The sequence below is a fragment of the Amblyomma maculatum genome, chromosome 6 (assembly GCF_055883805.1).
Source record: "Amblyomma maculatum isolate TAMU_Amacu chromosome 6, ASM5588380v1, whole genome shotgun sequence".
In the NCBI taxonomy this organism is placed as follows: domain Eukaryota; kingdom Metazoa; phylum Arthropoda; class Arachnida; order Ixodida; family Ixodidae; genus Amblyomma; species Amblyomma maculatum.
In genome coordinates, this window is record NC_139349.1 from 118,679,762 (window position 1) to 118,699,937 (window position 20,176).

The following is a 20,176-nucleotide window of genomic DNA, read 5'->3' on the forward strand; positions in this document are numbered from 1 at the left end:
TAGGCGTAAAGCTTACCTTGATGTCATCAGTGGCAGTCTTAGCCAAGCATGTGTTGATTTCGGGTTGAAAAGCAGCTTTCTGGGTAAAATTTAGAAAGGGAGACATCAGACTAGTGATCTGTGTTTCCCTAAAAGATATGGCTTGCGTCCCCCGGTAACAACAACATGAGACAACAGAAGTAATATTAGGCGACAGTTTTTAATGGCGTATACGGTCGGAGTCCATTCCTTAGATTTCAATCAAAAGACGTCATCATGGCGTTGTGACAAAAAAAAATATCCTCTTCCCACCGGAAATCGAAACTCAATCTCTGGGATCACCAGCTCACTGCTTTAATCAACTGTGCTACGCCCGCGATCTTGAAACGCACATCATAATTGTCCTTGTCTACCGCGAAGAAGATAACTACCCATAAATAAATTCTCTCTCTACCGGGAATCGAACCACACGTCCTTGCATCCCTAGTCGACCACTTGAACCAACCGCGCCATGCCCGGCATCGTGTAAAACATTACATAATCCTCCTTGCCTACCGTGAGGATGGTAATAGCGATGACAATGATGCTGCAATTAGTGACAATGGCAATGATGACAATAGCAATGATAATCACGGTGCGTTTATTTGATAATTATAAAGAGACCAAACAGGATGCACCGTGTGCCCTAGCAATACTTACGCTTTCGCTTTTTTTTGCAGCGTAGATTCCATAATTCTCTCGGAATTTTTATTTATATAATACACAAACAGATTTTGAATGCATGGCAAGGACGAAGCGTTGTGTAAACTGCGGCTCAGAATCAGCACAGAGCTCAGAGAAATATTTTAGTCTAGCATAATAAGTGCACAAATACAATCCCAGAAATAAGCGTATTACTTGTACAATCATCTGGCACGCGGAGGGACCATAAGTAGATTAGGGAATACGCAGTGTACATACTTGCTAGAGCTATCATTAGTTTAAATAACGAGAAAAACCACATAGTTAAATATGGCAGTGATACAATTTATTGCAGTCTTGATGTATGGCCGAGAGCTTAGGCGTCGTTCATAGCCCCATGAAAGACCACAGTGGTTACCGTTAAAAGGTCACAAGCCACGTAATACCTAATAAGCGTCTATGCATGCATGTATTCCTATTTCAGCGCCTAGATAAATAAAGAAATATATTGGCATTGGAATACGTATTAGTAGCCTTGAGCCAGTTTCACCGCTCTAATTTTATGAAGAAATCCTATCACAAGATGGATGTGGCATTTTAATCTTGCATCGCAAAACTGTATTCAACAGCGTTTACTGTAAACCTTCTACTGCCTGGTGACCATGACTACATGTAGGTGCGTATACTTCTATAAGCTTCAGTTTACACCGCTTATTTAGCTTAATTACGATGCCAGCTACACTCTGAATTATGGTATAAAATTGATGTATATTACCAGCTATATCCTTATTAACGAGGAAACCTGCTCGTAGTTGTCTCTCAGGGAAAACTTGAGAAACACGGTACATGCCCGTCCTTCAGTACAGTATATGCCTCATTTGACATCATTATCGCAATAAACCCGATTATATCCTATTGCATATTCTCTAGTTCCACTAACAGCATTGCTAAACTAGCCTCACCAGCTAGGGTTCTAGCATTAAATGTCATCATCATCATTATCATCATCATCATCATCATCACCAGCCTGATTATACCCACTGCAGGGCGAAGGCCTCTCCCATATTTCTCCACTTAACCCGGTTCTGTGCTAGCTGCATCCACTGACCCCTGCGAACTTCTTAATCTCATCCGCCCACCTAACTTTCTGCCGCCCCCTGCTACGCTTTCCTTCCGTTGAAATCCAGTTTGTTACCCTAAGCGACCATCGGTTATCCTCTCTTCTCACTACATGTCCTGCCCATGTCCATTTCTTCTTCTTAATTTCCACTAGAATGTCGGTAAGTTGAGTTATTTCTCTGACCCACTCTGGACGCTTTCTATCTCTTAATGTTACCCCTACCATTTTTCGTTCCATAGCCCTCTGGGTTGTTCTCAACTTAAGTAGAACTCTCTTGGTTAGCCTCCACGTTTCAGCCCCATAGGTGAGTACAGGCAAGATGCAACTATTGTATACTTTCCTCTTCAGGGACACCGGTAAGCTGCTAGTCATAATCTGCGAGTGCTTGCCAAATGCGCTCCATCCCAATCTTATTCTTGTTATTTCCTTTTCATGGTCCGGATCTGCGGTTACTACCTGTCCTAAGTAGACATATTCGCCTACTACTTCCAGTACTTCGCTACCTAAAGTAAACTGCAGTTCCTTCCCTAGGCTGTATAACATCACCTTAGTCGTCTGCATATTGATTTTCAAGCCTACCTTTCTACTTTCCTTGTCTAGGTCCTCAATCATTATTTGGTGGTGCAGTGCTAAGACGGCCGACTACTGCCCGGAGTGCCCGGGTTGTAGTAGTAGTACAAGACTTTATTGAGGCGCAACACTTAGACGCCTAATACATCGATAGCCTACTGGACGAGCTGACGCTGTTCTTTACCCTCAGCACCAAGCCAGTCCACCCAGGTCCAGATAGTATGGGAGGAGGTGGGAAAGAATCCCGATTGCAATGCAACCGGACATGAAAATAGGTAGTGGTAAAGGTTGGCATAAGGGGAAGGGCAGTTGGGGCATGATGGATCGCGACGGAATTTGTAGAGATATAGCCGGGCAGGGGTTATGAGTGTGTTCAACTGTATTTGCCGAAGGATATGAGCCTCCCGATCGGAAAGATTAGGATGAGGGTCGGGGTAGAGCTTGCGGTCTAAGCGAGCAGTATTGTAGTATTCGCTGATGGTGGCGCGAAGAGACACTCTCGACCCGCCCTCCATGGGTCTTGGCAAGGGGATGAACGGTGCCCGGTTACCAGTTTCACGGGCGAGCTGGTTCGCCAGCTCATTGCTGTCAATCCCCAAGTGTCCAGGGATCCATCGGTTCAACCCGACCTCGGCGGCTGCGTTTCGATGGAGGTGAAACGAAGAGGCGTCCGTGTGCTGCGCGATGTCAGCGCGCGTTAAAGATCCCCAGGTGGTCTAAATTTGTCTGTAGCCCTCCACTACGGCTCCTCTTTCTCTCTTTCCACTTTCAAACCCACCTTCCTTCCTTCCCTACGGCGCGGTTCAGGTGTCCACAGAAAGAAGTGTGACAGATACTGCGCCTTTCCCTGTGAACCAACTTTTTTTCATCCCCCGAGTTGCTTAGCAGCGCAATATCATCAGCAAATCGCAGATTACTGTGGTATTCTCCATCTACCCTTATCCCTAACTGCTCCCATTTCGAGTCCCTGGATACTTCCTCTAAGCAAGCTGTGAATGGTGGTGGTGAAAAACTTTATTTGGTGGAGCCACGAAATACTCATTACAAGGGCTGGGCCGGCTCCTGATCACGGGTGGTGGCCAGCAGGCAGTTCTTGACGGCGACCACTTCTGCCCAGTCGACCAGTCTCCTTTGTGGAGCCGGTTCTGAGCTGGAGATCGCGATCTCCCAAGTCTCGTTGTCCGTAAGGCGCCATTCGGCCGGTGGTTGAAACTCCGGGCATCTGAACATAATATGTTCGAATGTAGCTCTCGGGGCCTCGCAGAGGGAACATTCGGACTGATGAGTAGAGGGGGAGAAGAGTGCCAGCAGTGCTGGGGAGGGAAAGGTGCGGGCTTGAAGGTGTCTCCGTGTTATTTGTTGTGGTTTAGTTAAGGAGGGGTGTGGGGGAGGGTAGTGAAGTCTTTCTGACCGGTAGTGTAGTGTAATGTCGTTGTAGGTGATCACCCGATCTCTGGCACTGCCTAGGTCCTCGGTATCTGTTGCTCGGTCGACGTATGCTCGAGCAGCAGAATTGGCCGCTTCGTTACAGGGGTTGCCCGAATGGGCTGGTACCCAGACAAGGTCTATGGGTCGGGATATTTGAACATTGGTAGTTAAGATTTTGTGAGAGGCAGCATGTAGCTGGCCTCGGGCGAAATTTTGTATGACAGTTTTAGAATCGCTGAGGATAAGGGTGGCAGTGGAAGAGACTATCGCGATGGCTATAGCGGATTCTTCCGCTTCTACGGACGTTCGGGTAATGATAGAAACTGATGTGATGTGTTCGAAGCGGCTGGATACCGCGCATATCGCATAAGATGAGCGGTGTGGATATTCTGCGGCGTCCACGTAGACCGTGTCGGGTTCGTTCGCATGTGCCCTGTATAGGGCACGTGCTCTCGCTTTCCGTCTGGCCTGGTTATGAAGGGGATGCATGTTTTTCGGAAGTGGGTGGACAGTGAGGTGATCGCGGACTGTCTTTGGAACTGCCTAAGTTTCTACTGGAGGGGCACCTAACGGTCTAAGTTGGAGAAAGGAAAGAATGTGGCGACCAGTTGGGGTATTGGAGAGCCGTCCTAGTTGGGCGATGCGGTGGGCTTCCACCAGTTCGCTGAGTGTGTTGTGAACACCCATGCCTAAGAGTCGATAGGTTGGGGTGCGCTTAGGTAAACCGAGAGCTGCCTTATAAGCCTGTCTGATGAGAGCATCCACCTTGTCTGCCTGTTTTTGTTAGATATAAATACGGAATCGAGTAAAGAATGCGGCTTATAATAAATACCTGTACTAAGCGTCTGAGGTCATGCTCGCGCATTCCACAGTGCTTGTTGGCTATACGTTTGATTAGGCGGGTGATCTGATGTGTTGTGTTAGTCAGTCTGGAGAGTGTATCCGTGTTAAGGCCGTTGTCTTGTATGAACATACCTAGTATTCGAAGTTTGTGAACTTGTGGTACTGGCAGACCATCTACGGTGATGAGCATAGGGGGTTCGTGGTGTTTCCGCGGGCTTGAGTGGAGTATCAGGAGCTCGGATTTGGTGGAGGAACATTCAAGGCCTATTGAAGCTGCGCATCTTGACACCATGTCTGCCCCCTCCTCAAGAGTTTCTTCCATGCTACCTACGTTCCCAGGGGTGGTCCACAGGGTGATATCATCTGCATATAGAGAATGGGAGAGGTTTGGGAACTGTGACAGCTTTTTAGTTATGGGGATGAGTGTGATGTTCAATAAAAAATGGGAAAGGACTGATCTCTGCGGGGTGCCTCTATTAACGAGGGTAAAAGTGGGGGATTTTAGGGGACCGAACCGAATTTCTGTGCGATCCCGGAGAAATGCTGAAATGTAAGCATGTGTTCGGTTTCCCACATTCAGAGTGGATAGTGCATCAAATATAGAGGAATGATAGACATTGTCAAATGCCTTTTGCAAGTCTAGAGCCAGCAATGCTCTTGTGCGTTTGTAGTGTCGGGGATGGAGAATTTCTTCTGATATCTGTAGCATGACATCTTGGGTGCATAGGTGGCTGCGGAAACCCAGCATTGTGTAAGGTAAAAGGTCGCGGGTTTGCATGTGGGTATGTAGCCGATTCAAGACAACGTGTTCAAAACGTTTATCAAGAGATGAAGATAGCGAAATGGGCCTAAGGTTTGAAAGAGTGAGCGGTTGGCCGGGTTTAGGTATAAAGGTAACCTGAGCATGCGCCCACTTTGAGGGAAGCGTTCCCTCTTGCCAGTGTTTGTTAAAAAGTTCCGTTATTGCCTTGATGAAGTTTTCATCGAGGTTTCTAAGTGTTTTGTTCGTGACCTGATCGGCTCCTGGAGCAGACGTAGTGCGGAGTTGGAGCATGGCTGGTCTGACTTCATACTTTGTGATGTCTTCGTTTAGCTCATGGTTTTGGGTTCCAAGGTACTGTGGTAAGGGTGTCTTCGGTGTGGTTGTGAGGTATGTATCTTTTAAGGATTGAATAATGTTGCCGTTGTCCATGTCTACGCCATGGATAAGAAGCGTCACATTTTTCTGCTGTACATTCTTGGCGTGATCGGATTCAAGAAGGCAGCGTAGCAACCGGCACGTGACCTTAAGTCCAAGGTTTCCAGCAAGGCGGTCGCATACTTGACCCCATTGCTGGTGACTGAGTTGTGCCGCGTGCGTCTCCATTTCCCTTATGAGAGCGGAGATGCGTAGCTTCAGGGCGTGATTGTGTTTGTTTTTAAGCCATCGCTTCTGTAAGCTCGAGTGAGCTTCCCACATGTGGAGTAATCGGCTGTCAGTCACCTCCGAGGTTTGTGTGCACGGCATTCCCGATGTGCCCATATTCACGTCCTTCTTGAGGTTAGCCAGCCAATTTGTAAGGTGGTCTATCTGTATCGGGGCCGCGGTACGAAGATCGCGAAAGCGATCCCAGTTGGTGATTTTGAGTTTCCTCTTTACACGGGGGGTTATGGAGGATAGTGAGAAAGAGGTCTCAATTATATAGTGATAGCTACCAAGAGAGGTTTGCGTGTTTGTCCAATAGCATTGTGTTATGTTTTTCGTGAGTGTAAGATCGGGGGTGGTGTTGTTCTGTACACTGTTGCCGATACGCATGTACTGTTGTGTATCATTGACAAGGGTTATGCCCTCATTTTGGAGAAGTATCCAGAGTCGGACGCCTTTACTGCAAGTCGTTTTGTATCCCCATGTGATATGGCGGGCATTAAAGTCTCCTGCAACTATCAATGATTGTTTAGCGCTGATTTGAAGGGCTTTTTTCATGGCCGCCATTAGAAGAGCAGTTTTCCCTTTCGGGGGGCTGTAGATATTCAGAATGAATATACTCGTTCCTTTCCGCTCTTTGGGAAGCAGCTCTATCAAATGGAAGTCGATATCTGCAACGTCCATGTTGTGATCAGTTGCTGTGTAGTTGCGGTGAACCAGCGTCGCCACTCTGTACTGAGGACAGTTTGTTGCTGTATGAAGAGTGTACTTGAGCAGTTTTACAGCGGAGTTTGTTTCCGGCAGTGCGATTACTTCTGGTGTTTCATCGGCCGGAAGGGATTGAATGTAGAGCTGCAGATTACTACGCTTGGAACGAAAGCCTCTGCAGTTCCGCTTGCACACTCCTTAATGTTCTGTCGACGTCCTGCCATCTTGGGGCTGAGATTCGGGTGGGATCGTTTGAGATACAGTGGTAGAGAGTAGCTTTTCTAGAGCTGTTTGAATCTGGATCTGTTGCTGCTGCATCTGCTGCTCGAGCATCGCTATCCGCGCGTCTACTCCAGCTGCGCATGCGTTCGTGCTGGTGGTCATAGATTCAAATTTTTAAGCAAACTTCTCTTCGAGTAAAGCTATGGAGGCGACCAGATCAGGCTTTTGGGAGTCGACCACTGTAGGAATGTCTTGGTGAGGTGCCTTCCGTTTGGCGGGCGTATGAATTTTTGTAGTAGATGCTGTGTTGTTGCATGTCGGAGGAGGAGGCGGAAGTGGGGTGGAACGACCTGGGAGGGGAGTGGAAGAACTTTCCATTCCCTCTGCGGGGGAGAGCCTGTGAATTGGTGTTTGCATTTGCTGAGTGAGCTTTGCAATATGATCATTGAGTTTTCTTATTTGATCATTCTGTTGCTGAATTTGCTTGCCCTGAGTTTCTAGCTTTTCTTTAAGTTGCTTATTTTCTCGGACAAGGGAGGAAGATTGTGGGCCCCAGCTCACCTTATTTTCCGGCGGAGGCTGGTCGGTCAGGGGCGGGAAAGATGGCGAGCGGTTCCTGGCGTTGGTCGAAGCGGCGGACGCGGCGGACCTGGAGCGGACGCGGTTAGTGGAACTCGTCCGGTGCTTGCTTCGGGATTGCCGGGTTGTTTGCTCGGCGTCTGCACCAACTGTCAAGGGTGTCAGCCTCTTGTTGCCCGGTCTGTTGAATCGCTCCGAGCAATCGCGGGAGCCCGTAAAATGGGGGCCGCCGCACAGAATGCACTGGGGTGAACACGTTGGAGGGTCGGTCTGTACATGAGTCTCCCCACATTGTTGGCATAAGTCTTTTTTGGGTGCCGTGCACACGTCGCTGCGATGTCCCGGACGACGGCAGTTGAAGCAGGCTTCTGCTTTGGCGATGAATGGAGGCAGTGGTAGACCGCTCCATAGAAACGCAGCTGTTTAGGTACTGAATTGGTATTTATGAAGGTGACCGGAATTGATTTGGTGTGGCCGAGTTGGCGTGCAATGGTGATGAGATAGGAGGTGCTTTGGTTGAACGTTTTTAGCTCTGTAAAAATTTCTTCAGATGTCTGGTCATAGATAGCACTATAAATGATGCCTCGAATGGCGTTGTCCGGAGGAGCGATATACGTTTTCGTTGGGTAGACTTGGTCGATTATCTTTATAGATTTTAGTTGTACATATCTACGGGACGGTCTCCGGCTGGCGTGCTGATAGCGAATGAATTGTGCCTGGGGTTGATTCGGATGGCGTCTTATGTTCGCACTGCGTCTGTCGGTAGCTGCACAGCGCTGGTGACTAGAGACAGTATATAGCCCCCGTTGTGTTTACTTAGGTCGATGCCTCCACCGGGGCGGAACACGATTTTAAGGTCTCGTGTCGGGAGCTTGGGAAACGGTGGCGGACGCTTTAGAACGTTGGAAGACTTGCCTTGCGTAGGCTGCGTTGGTGTGGCTGTGCCGGCCGGGGGCTGATGAGTCGAGCTCGTGGGGGCTTGCGGGGCAGAGAGGACATCGGGGTGAGCCATAAGTCGAGCCTCCATGGCCCGGTCCCATCTTAATGCAGTATCAGTAGTCCCATCTTCAGTGCGCACCATGCCGCTGTAGGTGGGCCGTTAAGTCGCGGGAGTGAAGAATTTGATCCTTTGCTTGATTGCAGTCTAAGGTTGTCCTGATTATATTAGCGATTACCTTAGTAAATACCTTATACGTAACCGACAGTAAGCTGAGTGGTCTGTAATTTTTAAGGTCCTTAGAGGCCCCTTTCTTATGAATGAGGATAATGTTTGCATTTTTCCATGGTTCCGGTACCGTCGATGACACCAGGCACTGCGTATACAGGGTGGCCAGTTTTTCTAGCACAATATCCCCCCGTCCTTCAACAAATCTGTAGTTATTTGATCCTCTACAACTGAATTCCCCCCTTTTCATAGTTTCTAATACTTTCTTGACCTCGTCCTTCGTCACTGGTGGAACGTCTGGCTGTTTTTCCCTACCGGCCATCTCAGTACGGTCCTGACTACTTTGGTTACTGTAGAGATCTGTATAGAACTCCTCGGCTGCTTTGACTATATTTTCCATATTCGTGATGACGTTGCCCGCCTTGTCCCTTATTGCATACATCTGGTTTTTGCCTATGCCCAATTTCTTCTTCACCGCTTTTAGGCTTCTCCCATTATTTGCAGCATGCTCAGTTTTCTCCTTGTTATGCTTCCTTATATCGGTCACTTTGCGCCTACTTCTACCGCACACTCAGTAATGATATCTCTGAAATTATTGTTCATTGCTTCTAGGGTAATGTGGCCATCAACGGTTAGAGCTGAATATCTATTCTGTAGCGAGATCCTGAACTCTTCAGCCCTCCCCCTCACCGCTAATTCGTTGATGGGTTTCTTTCTTACTAATCTTACTAACTGAAGGTTGTAGAGGCCTATATACCTACATGTAGTTATGATGACCAGGCAGTTGAAAGCATCTACGAAGATGTAGAATCGGCAATGCGAAAAGTAAAGAGGCAGTACACTGAACTAATGGGCGACTTCGATGCCAAGGTAGGAAAAAAAGCAGGCAGGAGACCAGGCAGTAGGTGACTATTGGCATTGGTTCTAGGCACAGCAGGGGGGAGCTACTAGTTGAGTTTGCAGAGCGCAGTAACTTAAGAATCATGAATATCTTCTTCAGCAAACGGAAGAACCGGATATGGACATGGGAAAGTCCTAACGGGGAGACTAAATATGAAATTGACTTCATAATGTGTTCAACCCCCGCCATTATGCAAGATGTAGAGGTAATCGGGAAAGTGCGATGCAGTGACCAGAGGATGGTGAGGTCCAGAATTAGCCTAAATGGGAAGAAGGAACGCAACAGATTAGTAAGAAAGAAACTCCAAACCTGTGTTTATGCAATTCCATCGACACGCGGGTTTTTATAAATCCGGTAGAGAATTGCGCGGCACAGGGATTCGAACCACTGTCATCCCGCATGCGAGGCAAATGCTGCACATATACGCCACTGCTATTAGGACTTCGCCCTTACTATTTTCGGCGACTCCAAGGCCAGGGCTTTGCTACTACCATCGTTTGTGCCGTTTCTATCTTTTTCATTGGTCCTCGTTTTCACCCTAGTGTCCATGGAGGAAATTTCAATATTGCGCGCATTGAGGATCAACCTAGTTTCTGGGCGTGAGTTATTATGCATTGGCTAGAAATCAGCCTGATGTCCGGGTCCAACGTATTACACACTGACAGCGGCACGGGCAGCACTCATGTCTAGACTGAGTACCTAATCGCCGTAGACGCACCCCGCCTACTAACACTTTTCGCAACCCCCGCCTAGTGCGTCTCTCGGCTTAAGATAAGTGGCGCACGTTGATGGCATTGGGAGTTGCAGTACGGCGAGTAGAACAAACGCCCTGAATTGCAACTCTGATCTGAGCTTATTCAGGAAAACCCCGAATCTTTATCGTCCTTATATGAGCAGAGCTGACTTTAAACCAACTAACATCAACGTCGTTTTTTACTGCCACAGTTACTTTTCTTAACGATCTTTCATTTTAGTTCGGAAGGCCAGAATAATGCCTTTGTGTATGTATCAAACTCATCTCGTGAGAGCTGTGATCAACATGTATTAGGTACGTGTGTCTCCTCTTCTCCTGCACGAAATCTTTGAAATGAGTGCATGAAGGATTCTCAGCGTGAAAGGATAAGTGAATTCCTCTAAAGCGGTTGGTCTAAGCAATTCACAAAAACGAGTTACAGCTAAAATGTGACAGTCCCGACATTTCAATTTATTTCATATGTGGCACCCCATCAATACGTTGTCTGTCAGAACATAGCATTGGAAGGCATTATCTTAGCTAAGCGCGGTCTGTGCTGGTGCGCCAGAATATGGTAATTAAGAGGTGCTCACCACGTCGTCCTCATCATTGGTCAAAGCCAGCCGGCAGAGATAGGTGACGCCGCTCGATGCCAGCCAGCTTCGTTTGCTGTACTGGGGAAGCAAATGGCCCGTCCACTTTATTGAAAAAAGAAGAGTCGCATAGTCAGCACTAAGAAAGTGTCCCTCTATAGAAACCGAATAGAGACATACAATAATGTTTACTTGTCTTTGAAGATGGAAAGGCTTCCAAACTAAGTGAATTGACGTAGCTGCATATACAATGGAAGTCATTCCCACTTACGACTGCTACAAAAAGTCACCACCAGCTACAACATATGTGGGTGAAGTGCGAGAGCTTTTGTGTTAGAAATGTTTCTCGAACTAAGTTGTGTCGCGCATACACATCTCTAAAATATAGAACTTAAAACTCTGTCACATATATTTCTTGACCGTGAATTTCCGTTTATACCTGTTCAGCGACCTTGTAACACAAAGAAATGCTGCTGGTGTCAATAGGCGTCTTCAGTAACAGAAATCCTAAACTGTCTTGGACTTCCGTTCCCAGGACGAAATCTGGAAGCGAAACAAGAACACAGCACTTAGCCCAGAGTCCGTGCGACTGCACCAGGAAGCCTGGTATGCTTTATTATTACAGGATGCATTAAAAAAGTACAGTCGCTCACAGATATACCGAACTCAAAGAAATTTGGGATCCAATTTGATATATCGATAATTCTTCATATAAAGCATAAACGGACAATGTTCTGTCTAATCCAGAACAGTTGTGTGGTTCATCCATGCTAGTGGTACACTTCCTCTTGAGATACGACTCCCGCCGGCATACTGGTAGCCCACAGGCTGCTGCGGGTCAGCTTATCGCGAGATGCAGGCGCGCACCCGGGCGTCGAGGCCATTTTACGAGATGCAGCACACAGGCAGTCTGGAGTTGAATGGCGCAAGGGCGACTAACCAAAGAGCGCCAGAACGATGCTTGAGGTTTTCGATGTGTGATAAAATAAGGAACAATGATTCGCTGTGTGTCGAAACTGATGCTATACGTTTGTGTAAACGGCTGTAATAAAAGCATAATCTAGAATTCAATTGGTAGTTTATAGCAAGGCTTTGACAGGAGCATGAGGTCGACGATTTGCTTCTTACCCACAGTTACGGCATGATCTTGCAAGGTGCCAGCTGAACATTTGCAATCTAGTACTCATAAAAGAATTAGGTTAATAATTATCTAAGTAATCATTGAAATTCTTTTTATAAACAAATAATGCATGACGTCGTCAAAACCTATAATACGGTCATTCGCTATTAAACCTGAGGGATGAAATGCTCGCATTGAAAAGTGTAGCATCTCTACGAGCTGCTCCGTGGACGTGACCGCGTGCTCACAGTATTCGATACGAAAAGATACGGGTGTCTGAGCTCGCACCTTATGTCGCGTAGCACAATGTGTTTGGTATCAAAGCTGCGGCATGTCGTGCTTCAGGAACAGTAACTGCCAACCGTCATTGTATAATTTTGTAATTGGCGCACTAAGTACGAAACACAAGGTTATTTCAAATCGGTAGAGTTGATGGCTTCACCTCTAGCAGCAGTGCAGGTGGCGCGAGAGCCGTCACAAGCCTTCGGTTAGCAATGCTAGCTTGAGCGCACGACAACCACCCCACTGATCTCTGCCTTTGCAACGTAGTAGCAGTGTCACCTTTAACCAATAATGGCAAAACTGAATACTGGGCGAGTTGGTGACTGTTGTTGGACTGTACGACACAACAGATACGCGTCATGCAACATAAGAGTCCTGTATAAAGTACCTGTCTTGTGAGTGAGGTTACTGTCGACAAACTGGAAGGTGCCTTAATATCCATCTGAAGGAATACGAGATGTCCTCGGAGGCCTCAGCTGTCTCTTAAGATCTCGTGGTTTATTATCGCGACTGCAGCAAAAAAAAATATTTGATGTGCACTGAATTTGGGGCGTGCCGATGTAGTGCTGAGAAATACTGGAGGCATATTTGACCGCTACATAAATCACGTCGCGTGTTGGCAAACCTACGGTGGCATTGCATCAGATAGCAGCGGAATATCTTCACGAAAATATTCCGGTGCAAAAAGCTTATGCGCACTTGTAGTTTGGCTTGTGCGTTTCATTGTGCGTGTTGTTTTACCATGTGTGCCTGCGCCAGGCAGCACTTCGAGATTCTTTAAGCACGAGTTCTTAACGAAACATTCAGTCAGTTGTCAACGCTTCCATTCTCTGTGTGTGTTTTTACCGCTATTTGTTTTTCACGCTGTTCATGATGCTTATAATGGCAAACAAAAAGACACAGTCGGACACGATATTTACCTGTACCAACACTTTTACAGCATTAACGCTACCAGCAGGCGCAAATCCTGCTAAGCCGACATAGCTCCGCGCGAGAGAAGGTACTGCGCACAAGCGTTCCTTGCAGGGGCATAGCACCAGAGTTATATATTTCGAAACTTCCGCAAAAAAGGAAGTCCCATAAATGCGAACCTCAATGCTATATTCTTGCATGGTATATCCAAGAAGATATCGCCTGAGTTCGATAAAGCAATAGTTTTATATATCTTGTTCAATATATCAGGGATTGACTGTAATATGACACAGATTCATCCTAAAGTTTTGTCAAGGGACAACGACGAGGACAAAGTACTGTGCTCGTGTGTGGAACATGTGGAACGCGAGGACGACGAAGTGTATGTGGTTCGTGCTGGGCGCTGCTGGCCTGAAGCGATGTGGTCAGCTACCCCTTTGTAAATATCTGTGAATACATGTACTCTATGTGAGCGTATCAATGCTACATTATTGGTTGAGGTGTTCGGTGGCCTGCAGCAAGCAGGAACTCCGCCACGGTCTCCGACTTCCCAGCTCTTTAGCCCTGCCTAGTGACGGGACCGCACCATCGGCGTCCATCACCCTAGCTATCATCATTGCCCTACCGCGTGATCCCGGAACCTTCAATGAAGTGGATGGTGCTGATGTGGAGGACTGGCGTGCTGTGTACGAGCGCGTGACCGCACTCACCAGGTGGGACCTGACCATGAAGTTGGCTAATGTCATTTTCTACCTGAAGGGACCCTTTTTCGTCAGTACAACGGCCCTCATCGTGTGCTTCGCCAGGTGACCGATGTGACATATGAGGTTGTCCCCCTAGATTCTCCGACGCCCTCCACCCGCCCTGCCCGTGACGTTTACGTAGTTAGCATCTAGCCGCACCATGCACCTGATCCGATTTTCAATTAGAACCGGCAGGGTGCTTTCGCCGCCGGGAGTTATGTCAAGGGACAACGACGAAGAGAAAATGGTGTGCTCGTGTATGGAAGGTGTGGCACGCGAGGGCGACGAATTGTGCTGGCTGAAGTTCGTCTGTGCTGTGGTCAGCTATCCCTTCGTAAATATCTCTGAATACATCCACTCTTTGTGCGCGTGTATCTACGCTACATAATCAATGACATTATTATATAAAAGGAACAGCTGTTCGGACATGGCGACGAGTTCGGAGGAACCTGGAAGCAAGGCGACACGTTATGACGCAAGGCTGCAACATAAGGCTTAGGAGAAGATTACGTTTAGATACCATGAAAAATATTTCACTGTCGAGAGAACTATTTATATAAATGACTTAGGACGGAGACTATTAAGCAATCTAAGCTGCGAACACCAAATTAATACGTATGTCGTAAGGCCCAAGGAAAGCTGTATTTCCTCAGAAGGAGATTACGCAACGCTCCTCCTAATGTAAACATTAAAGCATATAAAATGCTCTTTAGACCAACCTTAGCATATGCTAAGATTATTTGGAGTCCACACCAGCAATATTTTATAGGCTAACTCGAATGTATTCGAAACTTAGCAGTACGCGTTGTACAATTAAACTTCCATTCAAACATTCCAGCGTGTCTAATCTACTTCACAAAGCACATCACAGCTTGGCACAGCGTAGAACAACATCAAGACTAAAATTTCTGCACTTACTTTCTCACGGTATTTTGAACATATCAAGAAAATCATACCTCCAGGAACCATTTCGTCATTCTTCGAGAACTAACCATAAGAAAACTCTTCATCAACTCAAAAGCGATATTAATGCTCATAAATATTGTGTGTTTCCATCCGCTATTGTTTGCTGGAATAAACTACCTTTGGTTGCGGTAAATGCGGTGAACTGCAACTCACTTGAATCATTCATAGAGCATGTCAATCGCTTTGAATCATCTGTAATGCCACCGCGATGACACGTGGATGCTGACTTTCATTTTGTGTTTTGTAACTATGTTTGTTTCCGTGCTGAAACCGCTATTTTCGTTTCAGTGAAATGGCATCTTTACTATCACGGTGCCGCTATGGTGACGAATTTTGATTTTGTATTACGTATGTATCTAAACTTGTTGCCCTGTATTGTCCCTTAGTATCTACTCCTGCAGGGGCCCGAGAAGGGCCTGTAGTATTTGTAAATAAATAAACAATTGGAGTTTCCAGTGATGTGATTTGGGTGCTAGTTCCATGCGCAGTAATTTCTATTTATATCTTAACAGCACAAAGATAGCTAAAAAATAACGTGGGGATACGCACCTAATTTGGAAATGTACAGATTTTCATCGTCCTGGAAGTATTGTTGCAAGAACGGGAAAAACCTTTTGACGGCCTCCGTGAGTTTGACGTCTTCTTTTTTGGCAAACTGCCTCAGCTGCATACATAAACAGATAAAAGAACTTTGATATTGAGTCAATTCAATTTAGATGGGTGCCCTTTTTTATGACCCGAAACTTAAATCGTCATATCACACAGTGCCTCCTAAGCGTTCTAATGACCTCAAACGTATTGCAGCAGAGTGGGCTCAATTTAAAAAGGCAGCAAAGTAAATTAAATCCAAATTAGTGCCACCAGTAGTGTAATGAGTTCATATCAATGCACTGCACCCGCTAACTTGCGTCATTCGCACACCACCATACTCCTCTCCAATGCCGTGCCCATAGTACTTTTCAATAAGTTGCCTTGGTTAGCCCCTGCAAAATCTTCGGGACTTTCGTTAAAGAGGCAGTAGTATGAAAGTTGCAGATCGTAAACTACTATGCTCACTCTGCCCCACCTGCCGCCTTCGGCCTGCTGCAACGTCATCGCTGCGCTGGCTGCGTGATCCATTGGTTGTAGTGGCCATGAATGTCTGTCATGACAGCATAAGGGGTCTTCATACGCGAGTTCGAATATGTACTAGGTATCACCTAACATACTAATACACAAACAAAAGATGGCATTACATGACATAGAGAACGTAAGGTTCGGTCCAACCCATATAGCTCCACTTCTTAGGAGCGCATAAGCATTTTTCGTAACAACGGGCCATGAAAATGGCAAAACATTAAATAAATTGGCTTCCCTGACATTTCCCTATTATTAAGAAAAAACACGAATTACTAGAAATGGGAAGCACTAGTGGCAGCCATCCGGTTTTCATCTCCATGCCATGGAAACGAACTCTCGTTAAAACGGAGCGCGGAAGTTTGTGAACTCCGTAGTCACTAATTCGTCTGCCCTTCCATGAACCCAGGTAGCACAGAATGTGGGGCCCCAGTAGGTCCGATGTAGGCAAGTGGGGCTGGGGCAACCATCATAAAACCTGCATCGGTCCTCGATGGGGCAAAAGTGGGCAAGCCCCATTTGGGCTTGCCCCTGCTCCTCCTGCATGGGTCCCATAGCGGCGTTTCTTGGGCTAATGCAGAGCACATTCCTGCATCCAGACCACAAGGGTCCCTTGTGGGATATTTGAGGGCAATTCAACCTAAATGTGGGCTTTTTATGGGAAAGCCCTCATAGATCCGAAGTGAGGCCGCCCCCATTAAATATTTGTGGGACCAACATCGGCCGTAGTGGGGCAAGAAAACGGACATACCCACATGCTGCCCAAATCGGCCCCTTGTAGGTTACTTGAGGGCAGATGAAATATAAGGGCTCAATTTGGGCAAGCCCTCATGAAGCCCAAATGAGGCAGCCTTAGCTAAACCGCTTTAGGTCCCACATAGGCTGTAATGGGGCTGGAAGGCAGGCGTGCCCGCATGGTACCAAAATTGGTCCCTTGTGGGGAATTTGAAGGCACGTGCAACAGCAAGTGGGCTTTAAGTTCAAAACCAACACCCAGCCCAATTGGGGCTGCCCACACAAAACCGCTGTAGGTCCCACATCGGCCGTAATGGGGCTAGAAGGCGTGCGTGCAATTGCGTAATCATTGTTTCCAACCTTTATTTGCATTAGATGTTGCCCTAAAATACTGTTATAGATGATTTGTATAACAGTTGTGGCCATGTTTAGTCGATTAGAAATTTACATTGCTTTATTTCTCGCGCTCATGCAATTTGCGCTACATATACTAAAACAAACTGATTGCTAACTGTTGCCTCTTATGTGGTTGCTTTGGACAACCTGCAACTCTCAGCACAATATTACTGTTGAGAACACACATCTCCATACCTGAACAAGATGTACATGAAGTCATTTCGGCTAGATGAATGTTATGAATTATTGTAAAATTTAATATTGTGGCGGTTTAGAAAGCGCAGACATGCATAAAATGGTTACCTAATTATGTGCATAAATATTGATTGGGAAACCTTGGACTAGGGCTTTCCATCAATTTCCTACGTCGGACCCCTATGAGAATAATGTGGGCAAGCCCAAGTGCGGCTAGCGCTATAGAACCCGCATTGGTCCTATGTCATTATCTGAGGGGCTAACTGAAATAAAAAAAAAATGTTCCTCCAAAGCGGCTGCCCAAATCGGTCCAAAGTAGGACCATCGCGGGAAGTTGGCGGGATGTGCCCTTTTAACAATGCCGGAAAAATGTGGGCAGCCCCGCAAGGGCTGCCTGCATCGGCCCCTAGTAGGGCCCATTGGGGCTTTGTCGACAGCCCGCTTCGGGCCTACGTCGGCCCCTCTTGCAGCACCCACATTGAGCCCACCGGGGCTGTCCTGCATTGCCTACATCGGGCCCACCGGGGCCCACCCTTCAGAGCCCACTTTGTGCTACCTGGGAAGCTCTAACGGAGTTCTAAGGAGCTTTAAATCCATGATTCATTGTATAAAAAAGAACATATCAAGCATAAAGGAGAAAAGTCAAAGTGACGCTGTGTTTCATAAGCATTCGCCACTTGCAAATACACGCCCATAGGCATTAAGGCTAATGTATTTAAGGGTTTATACTGTCAGCCACAATTCTGTCACACACTTCCAGTCATCCTGACTTAGCGGCACTGGTCGTAGTTCTCCATGACTATTGACTAGCGCTATGCAAAAGCGGCTGCCATGGACTGCCACCTCTGTTTACCTTTAAGCTTTCAGTGAATTAGTAGTAGATGAGGTTAGTGATAAATAGGGATAGTGACAGTGATGATGATAATGATAGTGATGACCGTAACTATGACATGGTCACATGATGACGTCATCGGCTGTTACGTCCCCTTGACACCACAACAGATCATGTTTAAAAACGGGAACTGACGTCATTATGACGTCACGACTGGTATATGACATCAAGCGATTCAGGCATATACGAAACTGATCCAACGCCTCGTAATTTAGGAGGCGTTGGCTGATCCCGCTGGGCTTTCAATCGAGGCGTCCGCGCGGCGCCTTTCATTTGGTGCGTCCTCGAACGCCGCACCACCCAGCATAGCAGGCATTAGCGGCATTTCAAATTGGTTTGTAGGAATGAAGGTGCCCACTATCTGTCGCAATTCTCCTGCGGACACCTGACACGAGCAGTAAGGAAAAATATTCGTTCGTTTCGTTTCGTTTAGAAGAAGGGAAAGGCGCAGTAACTGTCTCACTTGTTTTCTGTGGACACCTCAACCGCGCCGTAAGGGAGAAAAGTGGGAGTGAAAGTGGAAAGAGAGAAAGTGGGGCCGTAGTGGAGGGCTTCGGAGTAATTTCGACCACTTGAGGGTCTTAACGCGCGCTGACATCGCTTAGCACACGACACCTGTTCGTTTGGCCTCCATCAAAACGAGCCGCCGAGATCGGGTTCGAACCCGGGTGCTCAGGCACAGTAGTCGGGTGTCTTATCACTGCACCACCCCGGCTGGGCAAGGAAAATTAGGAAGGTGGGAGTGAAAGAGGAAAGAGAGAAAGAGATGCCATAGTGCAAAACTACGGACTACTAAGGCTATTGTTGTGGCTGTAGGAAGAAGGAAACGAAAATGCACGGACCTGCTACTGGCTCTGTAGCTGTGCCACCTCCGCTGCCTTGTGCGGACAGAATAGAAAATAGAGAAGAAAGAAAAAGAAGAGGGAGACAAAGACGCGCGCCGCAACAACCGTCCTTCACCACCGAAGCGGTGGCGGGTACAATGACGGTCTACAACAAATAAACATACGGTGGCAGGCTAGTCCCCGCCGCAAGCGTCGACGATCTACCTGCCCCAGCCCCATGAGGGCCAGGATCAGCCACTCTCGCCTCTTCGCAATATAGTGGTAAAAGTGTCCCTAGAATTGAAAGGCGAAAGACTTTCTGGGCTCATGAAACGAAATAATATTAATAATTGGTTCACAGGAGAGGAAAGGTGCAGTATCTGTCACACTTGTTTTGTCGACACCTGAAATGGAGGGAGGTGGGAATGAAAGCAGAGAGAAAGGGGGGCCGTAGTGGAAGGCTCCATCCCGAATAATTTCGACCACTTGGGAATATTTAACGTGCATTGACGTCCAACAACGTATGGACGACGCCACTTCGTTTCGCCTCCATCGAAACGCAGCTGCTGGCTTCCGGGATCGAACCTGGGTGCTCCGTCAGAGTAGTCGGGCGTCTTACCACTGCACCACCGCGGCGGGGTAGAAACGATATCCAGTGCGTGAGATCTGGCATAATACGCGAGACTTTGAGCGTTTAGTTCTTGTCTAGCGTTCCTGACACCTGCAATCCCACCCTTGAACACGCACAAAGGAACACCACGTGACAAGAGCGATGGTGTACAGTCCAAACTCACACTTGCCGGAGAACGTATTACACTGCACATCTGCTTTCTTCTAAACCAAATATAATTTTATGCAAAACTGCAACGGACGCCGAAAAGAGGCGAACGATGAGAGGCAAATCATTCTCCTCTTAACAGAAATGTGAGACGTTCTGAGCTTTATTAACAACGTGTGTCCTTATGCTATGTGGTTACATTATTATCTATTCAAAAGGAAGGAAAAGCAGTGCAGAAAATAGTAAAGAAGGAAGGAACAGAAGCAGAGGGAGAAACACGCGCGTCGCAG